Source organism: Protopterus annectens, chromosome 5.part0, assembly GCF_019279795.1.
Source record: "Protopterus annectens isolate FY-2018-M chromosome 5.part0, PAN1.0, whole genome shotgun sequence".
Lineage (NCBI taxonomy): Eukaryota > Metazoa > Chordata > Ceratodontiformes > Protopteridae > Protopterus > Protopterus annectens.
This window is the reverse complement of record NC_056735.1, coordinates 1,913,822,837-1,913,844,621: the sequence shown is the minus strand read 5'-3', so window position 1 is coordinate 1,913,844,621 and position 21,785 is coordinate 1,913,822,837.

Genomic DNA, 21,785 nt, shown 5'->3' with positions numbered 1-21,785 from the left:
ATTTTTATTTATTTTGTTTTTAGTTTATTTCATTTTTTTCTTTTTTCTTTTTATGTGTCGTCAAAATGTGTCCATACCATCCATGTGTACCACAACACTAAATGCTCCACAGCGCAGTGAGGTAGGCCAAGCCCAATGGAGCGACCTGCTCCCTGATCCACCGGGTGCAGCACTGATGCCCAGCAAATCTGGGAGCCTGCTTTGCTGTCAGATAACTACCTGCACCATCAATTAGCCCTGCCCCAGAGGCTGGTCCAGTAGTACCCTCTGGGAGCAATGGTGGAGGTGGTGATTTTATCACCTGCAGTGAGCTGCCAGAAATGGTGCCTAGGGTGGTGAGCTGCACCACTGGTGCACAACTATGCTGGCTGGAGAGGCTGCTCTCACTCATGCTGCATACTAGAAGGAGGAGGAGACATCAAGCTCTCTAGCCACCTGAGGAGTAAAGTGATGGCGATAACAGTCCCAGTGAGTGAGGACTTGATTCTCACTGTTTTCAAGCTTGATGGCCATGGACCTAGGTTGCCCCATCCTCATCCATATCATAGTGTTTCCCAATATTTTGTGTCCGTCACTGTCCCTGTCTCTTGCCATGTGTGTCTTGCCTGTTTGCAATTGCTTCCTTGCCTACTCAACTTACCTCACCCAGATATACCTACGACCCTTCCCCACCATACCCCTCTCTCTCAAATAAAAGCTAAATGGGCACCTGTCCCACAAAAAAAAACATACCATACATAGCTCTCCATTTTTTGCACATTTCTTCTTGACCACTTGATTTGATCCCATTGGCTCTACAATATGATTGCATTATGGTCAATCCGCTCTCTGGAGGTAACAGCCCAAATTCAGCTAATATTCTGCACATATTTTTAGTTTACACTGTTAAAGAAATAGATAGCAATGTTTCTTTCCTACGTCCCTCCTGCACATTCCTGTCCTGCTTTCTCTTTGTTCTTCACCCTGTTTGTTCCACATTTCACCACTTTCATATCTACCCCATTTTAACACCTTTAATCTGATTAAAAAATAGAATCACACGCAGCACGCATAATTTGCTGCAAAACCAATGGATCTCTGTACTTTTTGGGCTCTTGTGCAGTAACGCTGAGCAGCAGCAAAATGCTGTGGTTACCTCTGCACAATGCCACTGAACCCCGCTGCACTATACCAACACACAGCAACACATGTGCTATAAAGAATTCATGTCATGTCATTGCATTATCAATATTTAAATAAAAATACTTAAAAGTACTAGATAGACCAGGATTTGAACCCAGTACCATCTGGCCCAAAAAGGAATGTATGAATGCATTAACACATACTGCCACACAGTCAGTTAAGCAGCATGTGTGTTGCACAGACTCAATGGTAACTGTTAGACTTTAGCACTGAGGCTTGTGTTTGCTCACTGTTTAGCTATGAGAAAATGTGTATCTCACAAGTGTGTACACTTTGCCAACCATTGTGCAAACTACTGCTCGGTGCACTATGGAAAAGTAAATATTATTATGTATTACTGATGTTTATTGTCCATTTCCTGTCTATGACATGAAACTACATGTACAAACATTACAAACTGAAGGCCCTATCTAACAATATGTCACATATTTATAATACATCCATGTGTTGCCACTCCCCCCAGCACTGCAACCCTGGTGTCTCAAAAATTTTTCCACACATATATCACCCACATTACAGAAAGTAATATCAAATATTGTATGATATGCAATGACCATTAATCTGTTAACATACAGAACTATAACTATTAACCCATAAGCCTAAAAAGCCATATTTGCAAGACTAGTGAAGGAATCTGCATAGACCTTATCCACAGGGACATAGGTGACCTTCAACACACTTGACCTGACCCATTCTGTTTTTGTCAATGGTAGATCTTGCTTATTGAACCTTGTGGACTTCTTTGATACTGACCCCAAATACCTGGATGAGGGATAACAAGACATACTGCCTTTATTGAGTTATCCAAGGCCTTTGACACTATCCCCCATTCATGTCTCATAGTGAAGATCCCTCATCTGGAAATTAAGCCATACACTTTTAGATGGATAACCAACTGGCTCACATAAAGGACACACACTCTCAAAGCTGGTGACTCCACTTCCACCGCTATCCCACTCTTACCAGTGGAATACCACAAGGATCTGTGGTGGGCCCTCAGCTGTTTGGAAACTACTTCCCTGAAGTGCAGGCAACAGTAGACGGCCTGTGGTTTACCAAGTTTGCAGATGATTAACTGGACACACTCATATAGTCACCCATGATGGTAACATATTACAAAAGGAGCTGACACAGGCAAATGATTGGTGACACACTCACGGACTGAACCTTAAAGCAAACAATGCCTCATTATCCCCATTACAATGAAGTACCCATGCTAATTATGATATTATTATTATTATTGACATCAATGTAGGGGGTATGTCGAAATGTGGATTTTGCCTTCAATGTAAACATATCATGGAGTGCACTGAGATTGATATTCCTAATTATGGGAAATATTTCTTTAAGAAGAAATTTTGTTGCAGTAGCAAATCTGTAGTTTATCTTGCCCTTTGCCAGTTATGTCCATGTTTTTACATTGGCAAGACTATCAATGCCCTTAGAAGTAGGGTTTATCAGCACTGCTATGACATCAGGAAGCAGGACATCAAAAATGCCCTGGCAGTCCACATTAAGAACAATGAGGGACACAATTTCAAGTTCACAGTTTTAGAGCAGGTATCAATGGGTGATGGGGGGTCCAGTTAATGACTTTTTAGAGTTTTATGAATTAAGGTGGCAGATGAGGACTAATGCTACCGAATACCAAGGCCTTAATAGTAACATTTCCATCATCCCTATACTTAGACTAAGGGCTGAAGGATATATGTGAATAATATGCAGTTCATAATATATTTATATTTATTTTTATATATTTATATAATATAATTTACAATGAAATGTTTTCTGTGAGTTTACATATATGTTTTTAACAGGTATGTATTTATAGTATTGGTGTTTTAGAGACTACACCTTTAAGCTGATTGCTAATTAACATTTTTGTAATCAAGATTGCTATATAAGTTGGGTCAGCCACTGTTCATTTGTAATTGTCTTATTCTGATGAAGTTTTTTATTCCAAAAAATGAAAGCGCTCAATAAATATTGGTTCGTGGATCCTGGCTTGCTTCTTCTAATACTGGTTATTTAGTTTGCTGTTTTTCTACATGTTGTTAATTATGATAAGCATAGCATCCCTCTAAGTTCAAATACAGTGTTATGAGACTTGAAAACATATGTTGGTAGCAATCTACACATTCATCACTATGTGTCCATAGTGGTGAGACACACGTTCTGCATTGCCCACTTCATACATATGGACATCACATCCAAGAGCAGGAAGGTCATAGCTCTGCTGTACTCTAAATTTAAAAGACCACTAATTGAGTACAATGCTCCAGCTGTACTTCATCAGACACTTACAACAATTGGAGAAAAGACAGAGGTTTGTTACTGGGAGAATCCAGGGCCTACAAACATGACATACATGGAAAGACTGAAAGACCTGCCACTATACTCAGTATCATGCAGGCTGCATAGAGGTGACCTATGCCTGGCCTACAGATCAGTCTCAGACCCTGCCCTACTGAAAGTGCTGGACATCTACAAATGAAATGGGACAAGAATAACTTGCTCCAGGTTTCTCAATCTAGCCTGTGACATAAACAGAACATGTTGCAGACACAGATATATCTCACAGCAATTGACTCTCCTCTGTAATAGGTTCCCACTGCGTGTGAAGCAATGTTCCTGAATGACACTGTTCAAGAGCAACCTTGACAACTGGTTGGGTGATTGTAAAGTCACTCCTAGGATGTTACCTATGTATCTCATGGACAGATCCAGTTGGTTCTGCTCAGAAAATCATTCTGCTAACCATGACCATCTAACTATGGTCAATAATGGTACTTGTGTTTTTATACAACTAGGCTTGTAAAACCCTAGGGCCATTACACTAGTAGCCTTTTTTGAACCTGTGAAGCTATGAAACTATGCAGACCTCCCAATCTCTTGTCTCCCACATTGCCTGCTGGTGTCATCTGCTATAAGTTGACCTGCACTCTTGTAAAAATCAGACTTGTGCCATGGTGCTTGTGTAATGTACTGTGTTCTGTAGTCTGTGTACTTAGTTAGGTAGATGTTCTGTTCTCAATGCAGTCAACTTGGTGTGTGTGTGTGTGTGTGTGTGTGTGTGTGTGTGTGTGTGTGTGTGTGTGTGTGTGTGTGTGTGTGTGTGTGTGTGTGTGTGTGTGTGTGTGTGTGTGTGTGTGTGTGTGTGTGTGTGTCTGTATCTGTCTGTCTGACAGAAGAGCAGAACTAGGTATCCTACAGTTACTGCACCAATGCCATGGATGGACAGTATTTTGATAATTTCACATGCCTAAACATCCATTCTGTGTAGGTCTGCCAACCTCTTGTCTCCCACATGACCTTCTGATGTCATCTACTTTTCATTGACCTGCACTCTTGTAACAATAAGACTTGCGATTTGGTGCTTGTGTAAAATACTGTGTTCTGTCATCTGTACATTTAGATAGATAGGGGTTCTATTCTCACTGCAGTCAACTTGGTGTGTGTGTGTGTGTGTGTGTGTGTGTGTGTGTGTGTGTGTGTGTGTGTGTGTGTGTGTGTGTGTGTGTGTGTGTGTGTGTGTGTGTGTGTGTGTGTGTGTGTGTGTGTGTGTGTGTGTGTGTGTGTGTGTGTGTGTGTGCTTGACATTACAGAGAAAATTTTACACCAGCATGTGGAACACTGCTATTATCATGCTGTCCTTAATAGATACTGCTGATGTTGTCAGCTATGAAGTGTTGACTGAGACACTCCAAGTCGGACTTGTGCTGTGAGGCTTGCTTAAAGTACTGAGTTCTGTAGTCTGTGTACTTAGATAGGTAGGGGTTCTATTCTCACTGCAGGCAACTGGCTATGTGTGTATATGTGCTCTTGCTTGACATTACAGAAAGCATTTTACACCATGTAGGACACTGTTACTAGCATATCCTCCTCAACAGACACTGCTGATGTCATCAGCTGTATCAAATTTGTGGATATGCAGTGCTCCCACCAGGGCAGGGTCAGAGATTGGCCTGGAGGCCAAGAAGATGTCATCTCATCCTATGTGAGACAGATTACAGTTAAATAGTTTTTAATCTATCCACATACATCATAGCATGGTTTTTAGGCCCTGTGTTGTCTTGATGAGAAAGAATTGGGGTCTCTCCAGCTACTGCATGTGTCTGGTTACATGCAAAAGAGAACATTTTACTCTGTTAGTGTTCTGATGAGATTTGAGTACAGTACTGCCATACAACCCTATTACCGAAATATAATGGAGTGACTAATGATGTGCACAACAAATGCTTTCATTTACGGTGTGGAAACTTGATGCTTGAAGTTCAGAATGCTATATATGTGTTCCCAGTGCTTGCATCACAGGGTTTCAGCTTAGCAGGACTGTTGTCAATGCTGTGATTAACATGGAATTCTACATTTCAGATGGACAACATAAGAAAGACACATATCTGAATTTATTTGTAGATCTGTGGCTTTATAACCACTCATTTGTCTGTGTTACCTCCTCTTGTACTGTGTTATCATCATCATTGGTGGACTCATCCATTGCACCCAATATACAAGAATAAGCAAACTTGGTAAGCAAAGGCCATATTCTTTAGTCTGAACTGTCATAAAACAGAGTCCAAAGAGAGAAGGGCCAAGCACAGATCCCTGGGCCTTGCCAACTTTCACAGTATGTGTTCTGTCAATGAGCCAATTGGTTACCCATCTAGTGATGTAGGAATTAATTCCCAGCTGGTAGGCTTTCTGAATGATACCTGCATGGGGGATTGAGATAGATCAGAATAGGCAGAATGCACTGTCTTACCTTTTTCCCGGTCTCTTACACAGACTCACTGGGCTGTGACAACATCAAAGATCATCTATGTTATGACTCAGGACATACAACTTCCTGATGTGGTTGAATCTGTACTTCAACACACTATTCACATCGGCTATGTTCCCATAGAAGGGTGTACATCAACATGCAACCATATGAGTTGGGCAAATAACAGCTGATGCATGCATGTATAGAGACACCCTGACTCTCCTCAACTGTGAGGTAGACCAACATGTCATCATGGACCTCTTGTAAATGGACACTAGTAATATTTCAGGGACCTCAGTCTAGCCACTGACATAAACAGGGCCTGCTTGAGAGAAAGATATATCTCTCAGAGGTTGCTACTCTTCTGGAATAAGTTTCCAATCCATATCAAGTAGAGCACTTCCATGACCTTGTTTAAGCGCAACCTGGATGACTGGATGAGAAACCATAAATTTCTGCTGGGGATTGCCCCAGCTTCTCTCCTGGACATGGGTATCCCTTGATAGAAAAACCTTGGTCATAGACAATATCTCTCATCTAGTATTATACTGGGATTTAATGGCTAGGCTTGTAAAGACCCTCAGGTCAACAGCCTAGTAACATCCTATGGACCCAGGAACCTATGGAAATCACAAACAAAATGGGAGAAAATCACTGTCATAAATTCTATTTTGTGGAGGAAAAAACTAGAGATGAAGAAACACATATACTTGTACATTTATGTGAAGAGGCTATACCATACACTTTATACCAGTGCTCTGATTACAGTGTTTATAGCATTACAGATATCTAGATAAGCAATGAACATCTTAACAAAGCAAAATTAGAAGATGCACATTAAACAAGGATAGAGAAAATATAATCAGAACAAAAGGAAAGGCAGATGAGTAGGGTGAGGCAAGGTTGTGCTAACCATATTCTGTAGTCTGCTGAGTACATTTTTTCTTTACAGCACTCATAAACATTGTAACTTTTTCAGGCTATATTATGCATGCAGCTATCCAAACTAATGCTTCTAACAACAGTTATAAAGCTTGCTCACAGAAACGATTGCTAATCTAAAAGCAATGTGTTTAATAGTTGTACAGGGAACCACTCAGTTATGTCTGCATTTGTTAACTGCCACAGGGCAACATCTTGAAAGATGTGTCCATTTTCTTTTAAAAAAACAGGAAGGTTGGGGGGGGGGCAGTAAAAAAAGTCTGTGAGAACAAAATTGAATTTCAGGCTACATCCCTGGGGTAAGCATATCCCATGCTAACATTCTGAGTAAAAAAAAATGACTTCCATATTGGACAAATAAAGATGAAAAAGAAATACTGTACCAACTTTTAGTTTCAAAACTGTTTTAGAAAATGTTTGATGAAGTAAAGCTACAATTTTATGTAGATTCTAATGACCTTGTATAATGAGAAGCATACACATGTCCAGAATAATGGGTAATGTATTCATGGATACACAAACCTATTATTGAGTTTCTATTTGAGTGGATAGGCATGAATCTTCTAGACCTATCAGTAAGGTCTAGTTAACAGTTAGAAATACAATTAGGTGACTACTGAGTATGCTACTAAGTTTTCTGAAGCAGTACAATTGTGAAAAGCCAGTCATATGCCAGTAGATTGTTTAATGCTGCCTTTTTCTAGGGTAAAGATAAGCAAAGAAAAGCATAAATATTAGTGAATTCTATTTATTTTTGTGCAGAGTAATACACTAGTTTTATTACAGAAAGGGTCTGTGATGTTTAGATCTCTTAATTCCCCAGTCATACAATTCCAGTTAGTATAAACAAAGGAGTAAATCATGGAAAAATCGTAATGTGGCCCAATTCTCTCTCTCTACCAAATAATTCACTTGATTTCTTTATCTTTTTCAGTATATTTCTATAGAGTTTCTCAGGCTGCATAACCTCTCCTGTGTTGTTTTCTCCAGGAATGACACATAATGTTTTTTTTTTTTTTTTTTTTTTTTTTGCAAAACAGTAGATATCTGATATTATACATTTATCATAGGCTTTTATGCAGGCTCAGTTACAGGCTCTACCCTATCTTACCAGCGCTTGTTAACCTTTACCTGTTTTCTACATTTAGATGAGCTCTGTATTCTGGGATTTCAGGACAAATTCCAAATTATGTATAACTATTTATGGCTAAAATAAAAAGACATCCGTCACTCAACCCTTTGCCCCTAAGCTACATGACTCCCCCATCCTAGCCTAGGCCCAGGTGATAAAGCCAGTGATATGCACTGGCTGTAAATATGGGGAAACACTGAACTAGAGATGAAAGTGACAGGCATATCCAGTACCTTTGAACAAAGAGATTGTAAGGCTCAGGGCCCATCTAGTCAACGTGTAATTGTTATTTTTATGTCTGGGCAACCATTGCAAAAGAGCATGTTTTCTTACTAAACTACAGGGAAGACAATACAACAAATAATACATTTCTACCAAGGAAACAGATATGATTATCTTTACCGTAGAGATCTTGAGGGTAATGTGCTTTCAAATCCACTTGTAGGGAATCATTTTAAAGAAGAAAAGGTTTGGAGAATTTATGAGTAAATAATACTGTGAATGAACATAGGGTAGCTTTTCATATTGGAAAAAGGTCTATCAACCTTCTCAGTCCACTTCACATTATGTGACGCATTGGCTTTAGTAAGTTAAGTGAGCGGAAATGCCATTCTGGTAAAGTGTAGTGCATATTTATTAAGTAACATTTTAGACCCATAAATGCTTTAAGGTGGTGTGTAGTAAGAAGTAGTATCCAGGTTTTCACAGCTTCAGGTTTCCATTTCTGTGGTTTCACTGTTCCCCACTCTGTGACATAGTCCAGCTTCTACACATTTGTCATTTCAAGTTTACATATATTGGGGTTGTTCATTACCCCAGCTGATTATGGGGTATCTGGCAAAGCCTACAACTTTGAGAGATGTCTCTTCAGGCCTTCAATGAATATGTACGTATTTATTTATGCATATATGTCTGTATTTATGCTTTGCTGACTGGGTCAGTCTCAGTGGGCCAGCAGCATATTTTCAGGGGATAAATGAAGTGGATTATAATTGCATTGTCTAGATGTGCAACGGTCTGCTCATTATGAGTTGTGGCTGAAGTGCCACGGAGTCTGAATGGTCGAACTTTATACTCTACTGGAATAAGAACTCTGTACAAGTGTAAGCCCCTCCCCCTCCAAGCTGTATTAATGGATTTTTCCAGAATCCTTTACTGAGATCATTGGAGGGGGGGGGGTAAGTATTTGAGAATGTTTTTTCTTTCAATCAGCTCATTCACCCCAGGATTTTCATAAGGATTAACATTTACCTCTTCCTTAAGGTGACAGAAGTCATTAGAATTCTAAGATGGTAAAGCCCTGGGAGTGGCTTGTTGAGAATATCTTGTAGGTTGCCTGGTAATGCAAGTAAACTACACTCAGTCAGTTTGGATGAACAATTCTCAGAGCATCAAATTAACTCTACAATAATCCAGTCTTGAGACATGACTTTCAAAGGACAGAAATTACAGTGTCAGTATCCATTTAATCCTTTCACACGCAACAGCCGAATTAAGTCACATTCATAGTAGCCTATGTACAATTATATTCCTGAGATTTTTTTTCCTGATAAATTGAGCAGAAATGCATATGTCAAATTAATACAAAACTTATACAACCCACAAAAGCTATTTAAAAGTGCAAATATAAGTGTTTTTTCTGAAAATAAAGGTAACATCCTCAGAAGTAATGCAGTCAGTGTTTTGATATATGACGATGCAGTCATTTCTGACTTTTTTATACCTTTTCAGAAACAGCCTTTCATTTCTTGGAATATTTATCAGCTACACACACACACTACAAGTAAAATGTTTAGTCAGTTATAACTTATCATTCACATCAGTATAAGAAGTTCATTTCTTAATGCTTATTTTTTTAGATATTTACAGAAATATTAGTGTAATGCCTACCTGCATAAGAAACAATAAAAGTAATGTTGAATATCTTCAGAGCTGCACAAGTAACAGGGCAAGTATCCCTGAAAAAATTCTCCATCATTGTTTAAAGTTACAGAAACTGGAATGCAAAAGTTTGAAAATCATTCTGCTTTACAATATTAATAAAAACATGGGTGAGATTAGATTCCCTAAGTGTAAGTGCCTGAGTCACAAGACGTTGAGGAAAATAATATTGATGGTTGTTTTCCAGTTTTCTATAGGAAATAGCCATCATTGTGGTTTCTAAGTGTGTACCTGCTGTGTGTTTCCTTTGTTTTTGTTGATTTCTCCCTTAATTGTATTTGTGAAAATGGTTAGTTCAGATATCTATATATTTTTGGGCATATCAGTGGATTGCCTTCCACATGGAGGTGGGCAGCAGCCTCCCTTACCAAAAAACAGAAATAAAATCCAGTCAGAGATTTTGTCATTTGATGTGTGGTGATGTAGTTTCTCAGCCAAATTTCATATAGCAATAACCCACGCCTGGGTGTGGGTAATGCTGGATTTACCCACGGTTGGCGTGGTTTGGTCCCAAGGGCGAAGTCCGAGGGACCAAACAAAGCCAACCGTGGGTAAATACAGCATTACCCACACCCAGAAATGGGTTATTGCTATTATATTATGACATTATTTAAGAAAAGAAACTATTACTTTTCTTAAATAATGGCATAGTGTAATGCCTGTTTACTGCCCTTCCGCAGATGTCTGGCATCCGGCAGTTCTGATGTACTGCGCCTCGCAGTACATCAGAGTTGAGCAAAAGCAACGGAGAAAGCAAGATCTCTGTTGCTTTTTATTGTTTTGCTATGTTAAATGGGTTTAACATAGCGAGACAGTTTTAAAATAAGCAACGGAGATGTCCGTTGCTTATTTTAAAAATGTCTCGCTATGTTAAACCCATTTAACATAGCGAAATAGTAAAAAAAGCAACGGAGATCTTTCTTCCTCCGTTGCTTTTTTTTAAAACCTGTCACGCTATGTTAAATGGGTTTAGCATAGCGAGACAGCTTTAAAACAAGCAACAGAGATCTTAAACCCATTTAACATAGCGAGACAGTGTTTTAAAAGTAGAGTTATACTAATGGAAAAAAGTCCGGGCGACCGGACCTTTTTCCATTAGTATAACTCGATTTACAATGTGCACGCTGGCCAATCAGCGTGCACATTTTGGGGGGGTCATGGTATAATAGACATTTTAGCCATGTTTCTCAGTGCCAGTCAGTGTATTATTTGCCACTGTAGTACATTGCATGACTAGTACTTTAATGGTATTTAACTAAATTAATTTGAAAATGCCTGAAAAAGGACAGAGTTTTTGGCATTTTTATGGCTGTTGGATGTTTATAAAGAGTCATGTTAAAAAAAGAATGAAAGAAGCAAGAAAAGAAAAAGCATATTACACAGCTAATAGCTAACATGTTTGTGTTTTGATGTATTTATACAGGATTTCTTTATTTTAAGAAGATTCTATTATTACATATTTGTGACCCCTTCATTTCTTAAAGCAGTTTTGTTTTGGGGCTACTTGTTTGTGAAAATAATAATAATAATACACTAAACCCTCCTTTCTTTTAAAGTTATTTAAGGTGATTGAAGGCTTATAATGTTTTTGGTTTTAATTTAAAGCAAATGTAAACTACTTGACTTTCCTCCTAGACTAGAAAACCCATTAGTATTTCAAGAAAATAGATCCTTATTGTTCAAACATTTCAAATTCTGGAAAAGTAATGCAGCAGAGAAAATGTTTACAACTTACATAAGATACTCTCTACTTGTATACAAAACAACAGCACTCTATTTTATGTAGGCGCACTCTAAAAGAATAGTATATTTGTTTCCATAGACAAAAATCATCTCGTAGTCTGCTGGAATATAAGAAAAACGTGCGTTAAAGAGATTTTATGCATAAGTGCAGTGCATTTCTGGTAGAGTATGTTAGGATAGAGTGAATCTGCCCATTCAATGCATTCAGTTCTAATAATAGTGCAAATTACACACATATATATATATATATATATATATATATATATATATATATATATAAATATATTGTCAACAGAGAATACTGAAATACACCTTTCTCGAGCTGAGATGAGAAGAAAAGAGAATTTAAAAGATTAATCAGGACTTGCTGTTAATACTTGCAACTTCAATTATGTGAGAAATTAGTTAAATAAAATCTAGCAGCCAATGTTCTGTGAAAGACATCCTGTTTGGAATTATTAGATTTTTAAAATGCAGTCTAAAATATTTGAGTTTAATATTGCCTGCACATATCATGATCTTAAGGTCAGGGTTTGGACATTTCTTTCTTGCATAACTGAAACATTCAGATGGGCTTCTCAAATGACCAGCCTGCTAATCATTGCGCTACAACTATTCTAAGGAAACCCCTACTGTGAGATTTGCTTCTGGCTTTTAAATGATGCAGATCAGACAGGGGATGGAATTACTTGCAGTGAGGGCATATGTTCTAATTTGTAATTAAAAGAACACATGCAGTAATAACAACAACAATAGCAAACATAGCATTGCCATGGAAACTGAAAATAGGTTCAAGAACTCAATAAAATTCAGTGCAGTTGAAGCTGTATGCAGCTAAATAGTAAACTATAAAAGACAGTAGAATTCCAGTCTCCTTGTCATGTCTCGTAAATGCTGCAAAAAATATTTTCTTAATGTTAAAAAGAATAAAAGAGCAAGACAACAGCCCAAGCAATAGAAGTTGATCTTTCTTGAAGAGAATATTAACAAACATAATTAGTAACCGTCTACAAAGCCACCTTTATTGGATTAACAACATTTGGCAGATAAACACTGTTCAAGTAGCACTACTTGAACAATGCTTATCTGCCAAATGTTAATCTAATAAAGATGCCTTTGCAGACCATTAAAGACTACGTTTATTAATATTTTCTTCAAGAAGGATCCACCTCCATTGTGTGGGCTGATGTCTTGTTCTTTTATTTTCCTTAACTGAGTTCTACTGCGTCAGCAGGCCCACCGAATCACACATGCAAATTCTCAGAGCTAGACACAACAAAGTGTTTCTTCGGAGTGATACACAGATGACATTTTTTTATTGTTGGTAGAGTATAAAGAGACTGAGTGACTACTCAGCTGTATGGGTCACTGCTGATTATTTGGCTGTTTTTTTTTAATGCATTGAATAAGCTATTCTCTGGATACTGCTGTAGAATATGCCATACTTGTTGATAAAAGGAGTTTTAGAGATACTACCATGAAACAAGTAAGATGACAACATTCATAGGGGATACCTGTAATTGTTACAGTCAAAAATGATAGATAATGAAAGAAAGCCATAATTCAAAAACAGCAGTCATGTTAGCTTTAGAAAGCATTTGTTATGCTGATTTACAGTTAAGTTCCACACTTATCAATGTATATACATTGTATTTTTGTTGTAAATAATCTTTTATAAATGAAATAAACAGAAGAGGAGAAAAATGATCTTCTGACCTACTTCATATCTGATATCTATTTGGCCTGCTGCAATAGTCTGGCCCATGTGCTCATTAACAGTCAAAAACCAACTATGGTGCAATTAGAAACAAGGTAGCCATAAGGGGAGTTCCTGTTTAATTATACTACCCAATACCCTGCAGGCAATTGTTTATGCCTTCTGTAAACTGGACTTCCTGCCCCTTCCCAGGAGAATATTAATTGGAAAAAAAGGTATTGGTATGAAGACAGCTCAACAGAGCCAAGCACACATCAGTAGCCAATGTGCTGCATGCGCTACGTGTATCTTCAAATCACCGTTGCCATTTCAGCACACATGACTTCCTTATTCCCTGCAAAATGGCTGACCCATGCTGAGCATTCACACAGATACTCAATGGCCAGCTCCTGCATCTTCCCAATTTCAAATCATTCTATGGGCAACTAGGTCATGGCGAGGGCTTTATCCATCTCCATCACAGAGCTGTTATTAAAGGTGTAAAAATTAGCCACAGTTAAAGAATGAAAAATTGGATAGACTAAAGTTGCATAGATCTTACAAATGAGGAAAGCTTTAGGAATACTGTCAGTAATGAGCACAACATTACGTTTAATTACCTGTTATTAAAGAAAAATAAGAAAATAGCTTATTACTGGTTTTATGATGATTGCAGCCTGTTCCAGCGTAATCTCTGTCTTTCTGCCTAGCCTACCAATTAAACTAGGTTCTTTTGAAGGCATACTGCCCACTGCTCCTTCTAGTAGCATGTTTGACGTATCTACTACTGTTTATGAAAATAAATATTTTTCTAATGTGCATTTCAAAGTGTGTACCTTCAGTATGAATGTAATGCCAGTTCTTTATTCCATGCTTTCACATTCCTTCAAATTGATCCTTCATTTCTTTATGTATTTATATCATGTCTCCTCTTCACCACTTTCCTGGATACCTTGGTAACCTGCATCTGGACCATATCTACCAGGTTGATTTTGTTATCTCTGTAAAAGCACCATAATTATACAATGATCTCAAGCTGCAGTTCAACAATAGATCTCTAGAGTGGGTGTATGGCATTAAATATGGTAGTATAACTTCATTAGCAAACAACATCATCAAACTCTACTGCCATGATATAATTAGACCAAGTGGGACAAGATGGAAAATGTTTTATGATGAGGTAAGGCCCCTCTCATCTTTGATAGCTAATGCTTTTGTCAACTAATCACTCTTTGAGGTAAAAACTTCATCAGTCTCAGCTTGTTTAATGCATTCATCTCATGCAAACAGAATTGGTAATGCATGCAATAGCATGGTATGAAAATACCATGACATTTCTGCTTTTAGAATTATTTATGTGAAGTCATGTGTTAGTATCCTGTTAGCCTCAGACACAGTTTTCTAAGCATGTACCTAGCAGCTTTTGTTTGTAGTCAATATTACACAATTTCCTTTTCCTGCTTCCTCTTCTTCAGTACAAATCCAAAGAGGCAACATAGTGACTTCAATCCTCCATGGTCTGCCACAAGACATTTTATGAAGAACAGACCAGAAATATGAGGTTAAAGTCTAGACATTCTGAGAAGATCTGGACAGTTGAGAGATATGGTCTTGGTATGGTAATTATTTGCCATCATCAATTGAATCCATTTATCAGCACAACTATATTCTTGTTGATTGGATCTCCACTTCCCAGAAATGTTTCCTTCTGTTTGGTCCTTATCATTGCTTCCCATTCTATCTGCATCATTTGGCTTTTCACTATAGTTAGACTATTTCCTTTGTTTGCAGCAGTCTTGCCACTAATGCTCAGTGCTTCTGGTCTTCCTGACCAGTATCATGCCCCTTCCTGGAATTTTTGGGTTTTGGTTTTGGTTTTGTTGATATTGAAAGTGGTAGTTTTTTTTATCCAGAATGATAAGTTTCTTTGTTTTGTTTCTCAGATGTTTGAAATTTTGATGGTCAATAGGGTTTTTTGTGGACCTCCATTTAGACCATAATTTATTTCTAGCTCGCATAGTTTGTTTAGTTGTATCAGAGAGCCATGGAGCTGCTTTGGAGCTGACTCTGACTAAGCGGGATGGGGCATGCTGGTTTAGAATTTGTAGGAAGGTATTGTTGAAATGGGTTACTGCTTCATCTATTGGGAGGTATTTTAGAGTTGACCAGTTATATTCTTTGAGTTCATTTTGAAAGGATGCTAGATTGAATTCTGTTTTGTTGTATTTGGTACGATAAGTAGTTAGCTTGGGATTGTTGCATTTTGTTTAGTGATAAAGGTAAGGAGGTGGTCGCTGATATTGTCAGGAGTATTCCTGTTTTATAGGAGAGGGATTGTTGTTGGTCAGTATCCAGTCTAGAATGGTTTGTTTGTGGGTGGATTTATGTATTCTAGTAGGGGAGTTGATGGTTTGGTGAAAGTTAAAGAGATTAAGGTGAATGGTGGGTTTGGGGGATATGCAGGAGCTCCAGTCAATATTAAAATCACCTAAGATTATGGTTTCCTGGGGAAAGGTGCAGGAAATCCAGCTTAGGATATTTTCTAGGTATTGATGTTCTTGCCTGGGGGGATGTAGGAACATATTATATTTATAGCCTTGGATTTATTAACTTGGAGTTTGGTGCAAAGTATTTCAGCATTTGCTGGGGTGGGAGGCAAGGAGTCAATTAAGGCTACCTGAAGTTGGGATTTGTATAGGAGGCCACTCCTCCACCCTTTTATTTGGACGATCTTGCCTTAAGGTGCTGTAGCCTGGGGGAGTGAATTCATTGTCTTTGGTACTGGGTTTAAGCCAGGTTTCAGTGAGACAGAGGATATCAAAGGCGAGAAATCAATTAAGGCATGGAGTTGTGTGACTTTGTTGTTAATGCTACGAATATTTAGGTGAGCAATAGAGAGGGAGTCAGAGGAAAAGGGTGGGTTAGAATAGTTAGCAGTTTGGTTTGAAGGGATGTGATTGTGGAGGGTATTGGGACCAGGGTTGGGGTGGATGTCCCCATGTATAAGTAAAAGTGTTTGTGGGGTTGAAGGACCTTTGTGTATTTGAATGGTATTAGATAGAGCCGTTTGGAGGTTGTGAATTTGTAATGGTGGGCTTTATGGTAGAGAGGGGGGAGGTAGGGACAGGTAGATAGTATATTAATATGTGTTTGGTTGGGTAGAGGAAGTGTGGTTGTAGTATGTTTGGCTGATGCAGGAGTTTGGTTAAGCTTGAGATTTTCATAGGAGGTAAGGGTGTAGTAGTAAAGCAGGATGTTAAGGAGAAGAAGAGGAAAGAGTGATTTAAGGGTTAAAGGCATATATATATATATATTGTCAACAGAGAATACTGAAATACACCTTTCTCGTGCTGAGATGAGAAGAAAAGAGAATTTAAAAGATTAATCAGGACTTGCTGTTAATACTTGCAACTTCAATTATGTGAGAAATTAGTTAAATAAAATCTAGCAGCCAATGTCCTGTGAAAGACATCCTGTTTGGAATTATTAGATTTTTAAAATGCAGTCTAAAATATTTGAGTTTAATATTGCCTGCACATATCATGATCTTAAGGTCAGGGTTTGGACATTTCTTTCTTGCATAACTGAAACATTCAGATGGGCTTCTCAAATGACCAGCCTGCTAATCATTACGCTACAACTATTCTAAGGAAACCCCTACTGTGAGATTTGCTTCTGGCTTTTAAATGATGCAGATCAGACAGGGATGGAATTACTTGCAGTGAGGGCATATGTTCTAATTTGTAATTAAAAGAACACATGCAGTAATAACAACAACAATAGCAAACATAGCATTGCCATGGAAACTGAAAATAGGTTCAAGAACTCAATAAAATTCAGTGCAGTTGAAGCTGTATGCAGCTAAATAGTAAACTATAAAAGACAGTAGAATTCCAGTCTCCTTGTCATGTCTCGTAAATGCTGCAAAAATATTTTCTTAATGTTAAAAGAATAAAGAGAGACAACAGCCCAAGCAATAGAAGTTGATCTTTCTTGAAGAGAATATTAACAAACATAATTAGTAACCGTCTACAAAGCCACCTTTATTGGATTAACAACATTTGGCAGATAAACACTGTTCAAGTAGCACTACTTGAACAATGCTTATCTGCCAAATGTAAGATGCCTTTGTAGACCATTAAAGACTACGTTTATTAATATTTTCTTCAAGAAGGATCCACCTCCATTGTGTGGGCTGATGTCTTGTTCTTTTATTTTCCTTAACTGAGTTCTACTGCATCAGCAGGCCCACCGAATCACACATGCAAATTCTCAGAGCTAGACACAACAAAGTGTTTCTTCGGTGTGATACACAGATGACATTTTTTTATTGTTGGTAGAGTATAAAGAGACTGAGTGACTACTCAGCTGTATGGGTCACTGCTGATTATTTGGCTGTTTTTTTTAATGCATTGAATAAGCTATTCTCTGGATACTGCTGTAGAATATGCCATACTTGTTGATAAAAGGAGTTTCAGAGATACAACCATGAAACAAGTAAGATGACAACATTCATAGGGGATACCTGTAATTGTTACAGTCAAAAATGATAGATAATGAAAGAAAGCCATAATTCAAAAACAGCAGTCATGTTAGCTTTAGAAAACATTTGTTATGCTGATTTACAGTTAAGTTCCACACTTATCAATGTATATACATTGTATTTTTGTTGTAAATAATCTTTTATAAATGAAATAAACAGAAGAGGAGAAAAATGATCTTCTGACCTACTTCATATCTGATATCTATGCAATAGTCTGGCCCATGTGCTCATTAACAGTCAAAAACCAACTATGGTGCAATTAGAAACAAGGTAGCCATAAGGGGAGTTCCTGTTTAATTATACTACCCAATACCCTGCAGGCAATTGTTTATGCCTTCTGTAAACTGGACTTCCTGCCCCTTCCCAGGAGAATATTAATTGGAAAAAAAGGTATTGGTATGAAGACAGCTCAACAGAGCCAAGCACACATCAGTAGCCAATGTGCTACATGCGCTATGTGTATCTTCAAATCACCGTTGCCATTTCAGCACACATGACTTCCTTATTCCCTGCAAAATGGCTGACCCATGCTGAGCATTCACACAGATACTCAATGGCCAGCTCCTGCATCTTCCCAGTTTCAAATCATTCTATGGGCAACTAGGTCATGGCGAGGGCTTTATCCATCTCCATCACAGAGCTGTTATTAAAGGTGTAAAAATTAGCCACAGTTAAAGAATGAAAAATTGGCTAGACTAAAGTTGCATAGATCTTACAAATGAGGAAAGCTTTAGGAATACTGTCAGTAATGAGCACAACATTACGTTTAATTACCTGTTATTAAAGAAAAATAAGAAAATAGCTTATTACTGGTTTTATGATGATTGCAGCCTGTTCCAGCGTAATCTCTGTCTTTCTGCCTAGCCTACCAATTAAACTAGGTTCTTTTGAAGGCATACTGCCCACTGCTCCTTCTAGTAGCATGTTTGACGTATCTACTACTGTTTATGAAAATAAATATTTTCTAATGTGCATTTCAAAGTGCGTACTTCAGTATGAATGTAATGCCAGTTCTTTATTCCATGCTTTCACATTCCTTCAAATTGATCCTTCATTTCTTTATGTATTTATATCATGTCTCCTCTTCACCACTTTCCTGGATACCTTGGTAACCTGCATCTGGACCATATCTACCAGGTTGATTTTGTTATCTCTGTAAAAGCACCATAATTATACAATGATCTCAAGCTGCAGTTCAACAATAGATCTCTAGAGTGGGTGTATGGCATTAAATATGGTAGTATAACTTCATTAGAAAACAACATCATCAAACTCTACTTCCATGATATAATTAGACCAAGTGGGACAAGATGGAAAATGTTTTATGATGAGGTAAGGCCCCTCTCATCTTTGATAGCTAATGCTTTTGTCAACTAATCACTCTTTGAGGTAAAAACTTCATCAGTCTCAGCTTGTTTAATGCATTCATCTCATGCAAACAGAATTGGTAATGCATGCAATAGCATGGTATGAAAATACCATGACATTTCTGCTTTTAGAATTATTTATGTGAAGTCATGTGTTAGTATCCTGTTAGCCTCAGACAGTTTTCTAAGCATGTACCTAGCAGCTTTTGTTTGTAGTCAATATTACACAATTTCCTTTTCCTGCTTCCTCTTTTTCAGTACAAATCCAAAGAGGCAACATAGTGACTTCAATCCTCCATGGTCTGTCACAAGACATTTTATGAAGAACAGACCAGAAATATGAGGTTAAAGTCTAGACATTCTGAGAAGATCTGGACAGTTGAGAGATATGGTCTTGGTATGGTAATTATTTGCCATCATCAATTGAATCCATTGATCAGCACAACTATATTCCTGTTGATTGGATCTCCACTTCCCAGAAATGTTTCCTTCTGTTTAGTCCTTATCATTGCTTCCCATTCTATCTGCATCATTTGGCTTTTCACTATAGTTAAACTATTTCCTTTGTTTGCAGCAGTCTTGCCACTAATGCTCAGTGCTTCTGGTCTTCCTGACCAGTATCATGCCTGTGACCACCTATTCTTCCTTGCCATTATCTTCATCTTTGGATTCATTCATCAGGTCTGGCAGTGTGATACCTGATCTACTTTCTAGTTAGTGACACAAAGTTCCTGCCATACAACTTGTGCATTTCTTACAAGGTATTTGTCTCTCAGTGTCTACTTCCTTTATATCCACCCCTTCCTACCTTGGCTCCAGTTTCCCCACTTTGAGATGTTAGTACATCTACAGAGATACTACTGTCTCTCTGCATGTCTGTTAGCAACCACATAATATGCTCTCCTGATGTTCCGCTAAGAAATAACCTTTCCCTTCCATTATTTCTATTAACTCACCATCCATTCAGGTCCATAAGCTGGATCAGCAGTTCACTTTTGAGACATCTGACCCATCTCAGCCTATCTTATCTCTAACAACTGTGCTTTATTCACTGCTGGGCATCCAACAAGCTACACATCATTTGGTCAGAAAGACATGGCCCAGGCTACATTTCCTCTGCTGGTTTTTCTTGCAGGGTACCCTTAATTAGGATTATTTTAGACTCATAACAATGCTTGAAAAGCAGATATATCTGTGCTTAACTTTATTAATGGTACAATACACAGCAACCAGTTTCAGTAAACTAAAGAATACAAAGCTGTTTTGGTTAACATTGTCAGAGTAAAACATAAAGTTAATGTTGCTTTGTCTCTATCTGCCATGAAACATGTCAGTTTTGAACTGTAAATAGCAAAGTAATGATTTGACACCCATGCCATTATCAGTCTACTGTTGTTAATATTTTCTGATGAAAACCAGTTAATTGAAACACACAGCATGACTCATATAACTTATGATGCATATCTCAGCTCATTTAACTTCATCTGAGGACTGAAAGGAAAGCACCCGTCAATTAGAATAATTCAATGGCTGCACTGTGCAAGGGTGCTTTGTTGAGGTTTAGGCAGGTGTTATGCATTAGGATTAACATATTTTTTTTCTAAATATTGTAATTAGTTTTACATCTGAATTCATTATATTAAAGGCAAAGTTTCATATGATAATGCAATAATTAAAATGGGCATAACTGAATTATTTTTTTGAGATTTTACTGGGCTCATCTTAACAGTGGGTAGAATAACAATTTGTACATTCATACTTACTTACTGATTCCTGAAACAGTAGTTGCAATTAAATAAAATGAAAATAATTATTTACTTTTGCAAACCTATTCCTGAAGAAAACATTCTTTAAATGTCCATAATGGTTCATCACTCATATGACCCCATGACAGATAATTCAGGAAGGGAATGGGGAAATCTGCTATAGTTCCAACAACACACCTCTTGTTTTACAAGTTTGATACTTTGCTACCAATCCCACAATTCTATGCTGCCTTGGTTGCATTACTTTTTTACGCTCAAGAATCCTATATGTACATCAAATAGTTGTCTCTAAAGTTGTGTAGTACATGAAGAACTGTGATTAAGCTCTGATATTGGTGAAAAGACAACCTAGTTCAGTGCTACTGTAGCATGAGTCCTGATCTTAATCACTTAGAGAGGTGCTGAACAATCAGCCCCTAAGGACTGTTAAGATCATGTCTGGCTCTTGGCACTAACAACTGATAGTGCCAACCAGCAAACAACAGCATCAAGACTTAAAGGAGTTTCATTTCGGCTTCATTTCTGCTGTTGTCTTTGTGGATTACAATCAGTTAAAATGGAACTGCTTCCATTAAACACATAATTCATAAAAATATCTACTGTTGTCTGCTTGAGAATACTTCTCAACTCATTTACTGACTTTGAAAGCCAGCGAAATACCTCCCATTTTTTTCTCTAACTAGTAGAACATGGAACAGAAATTTTCATGAA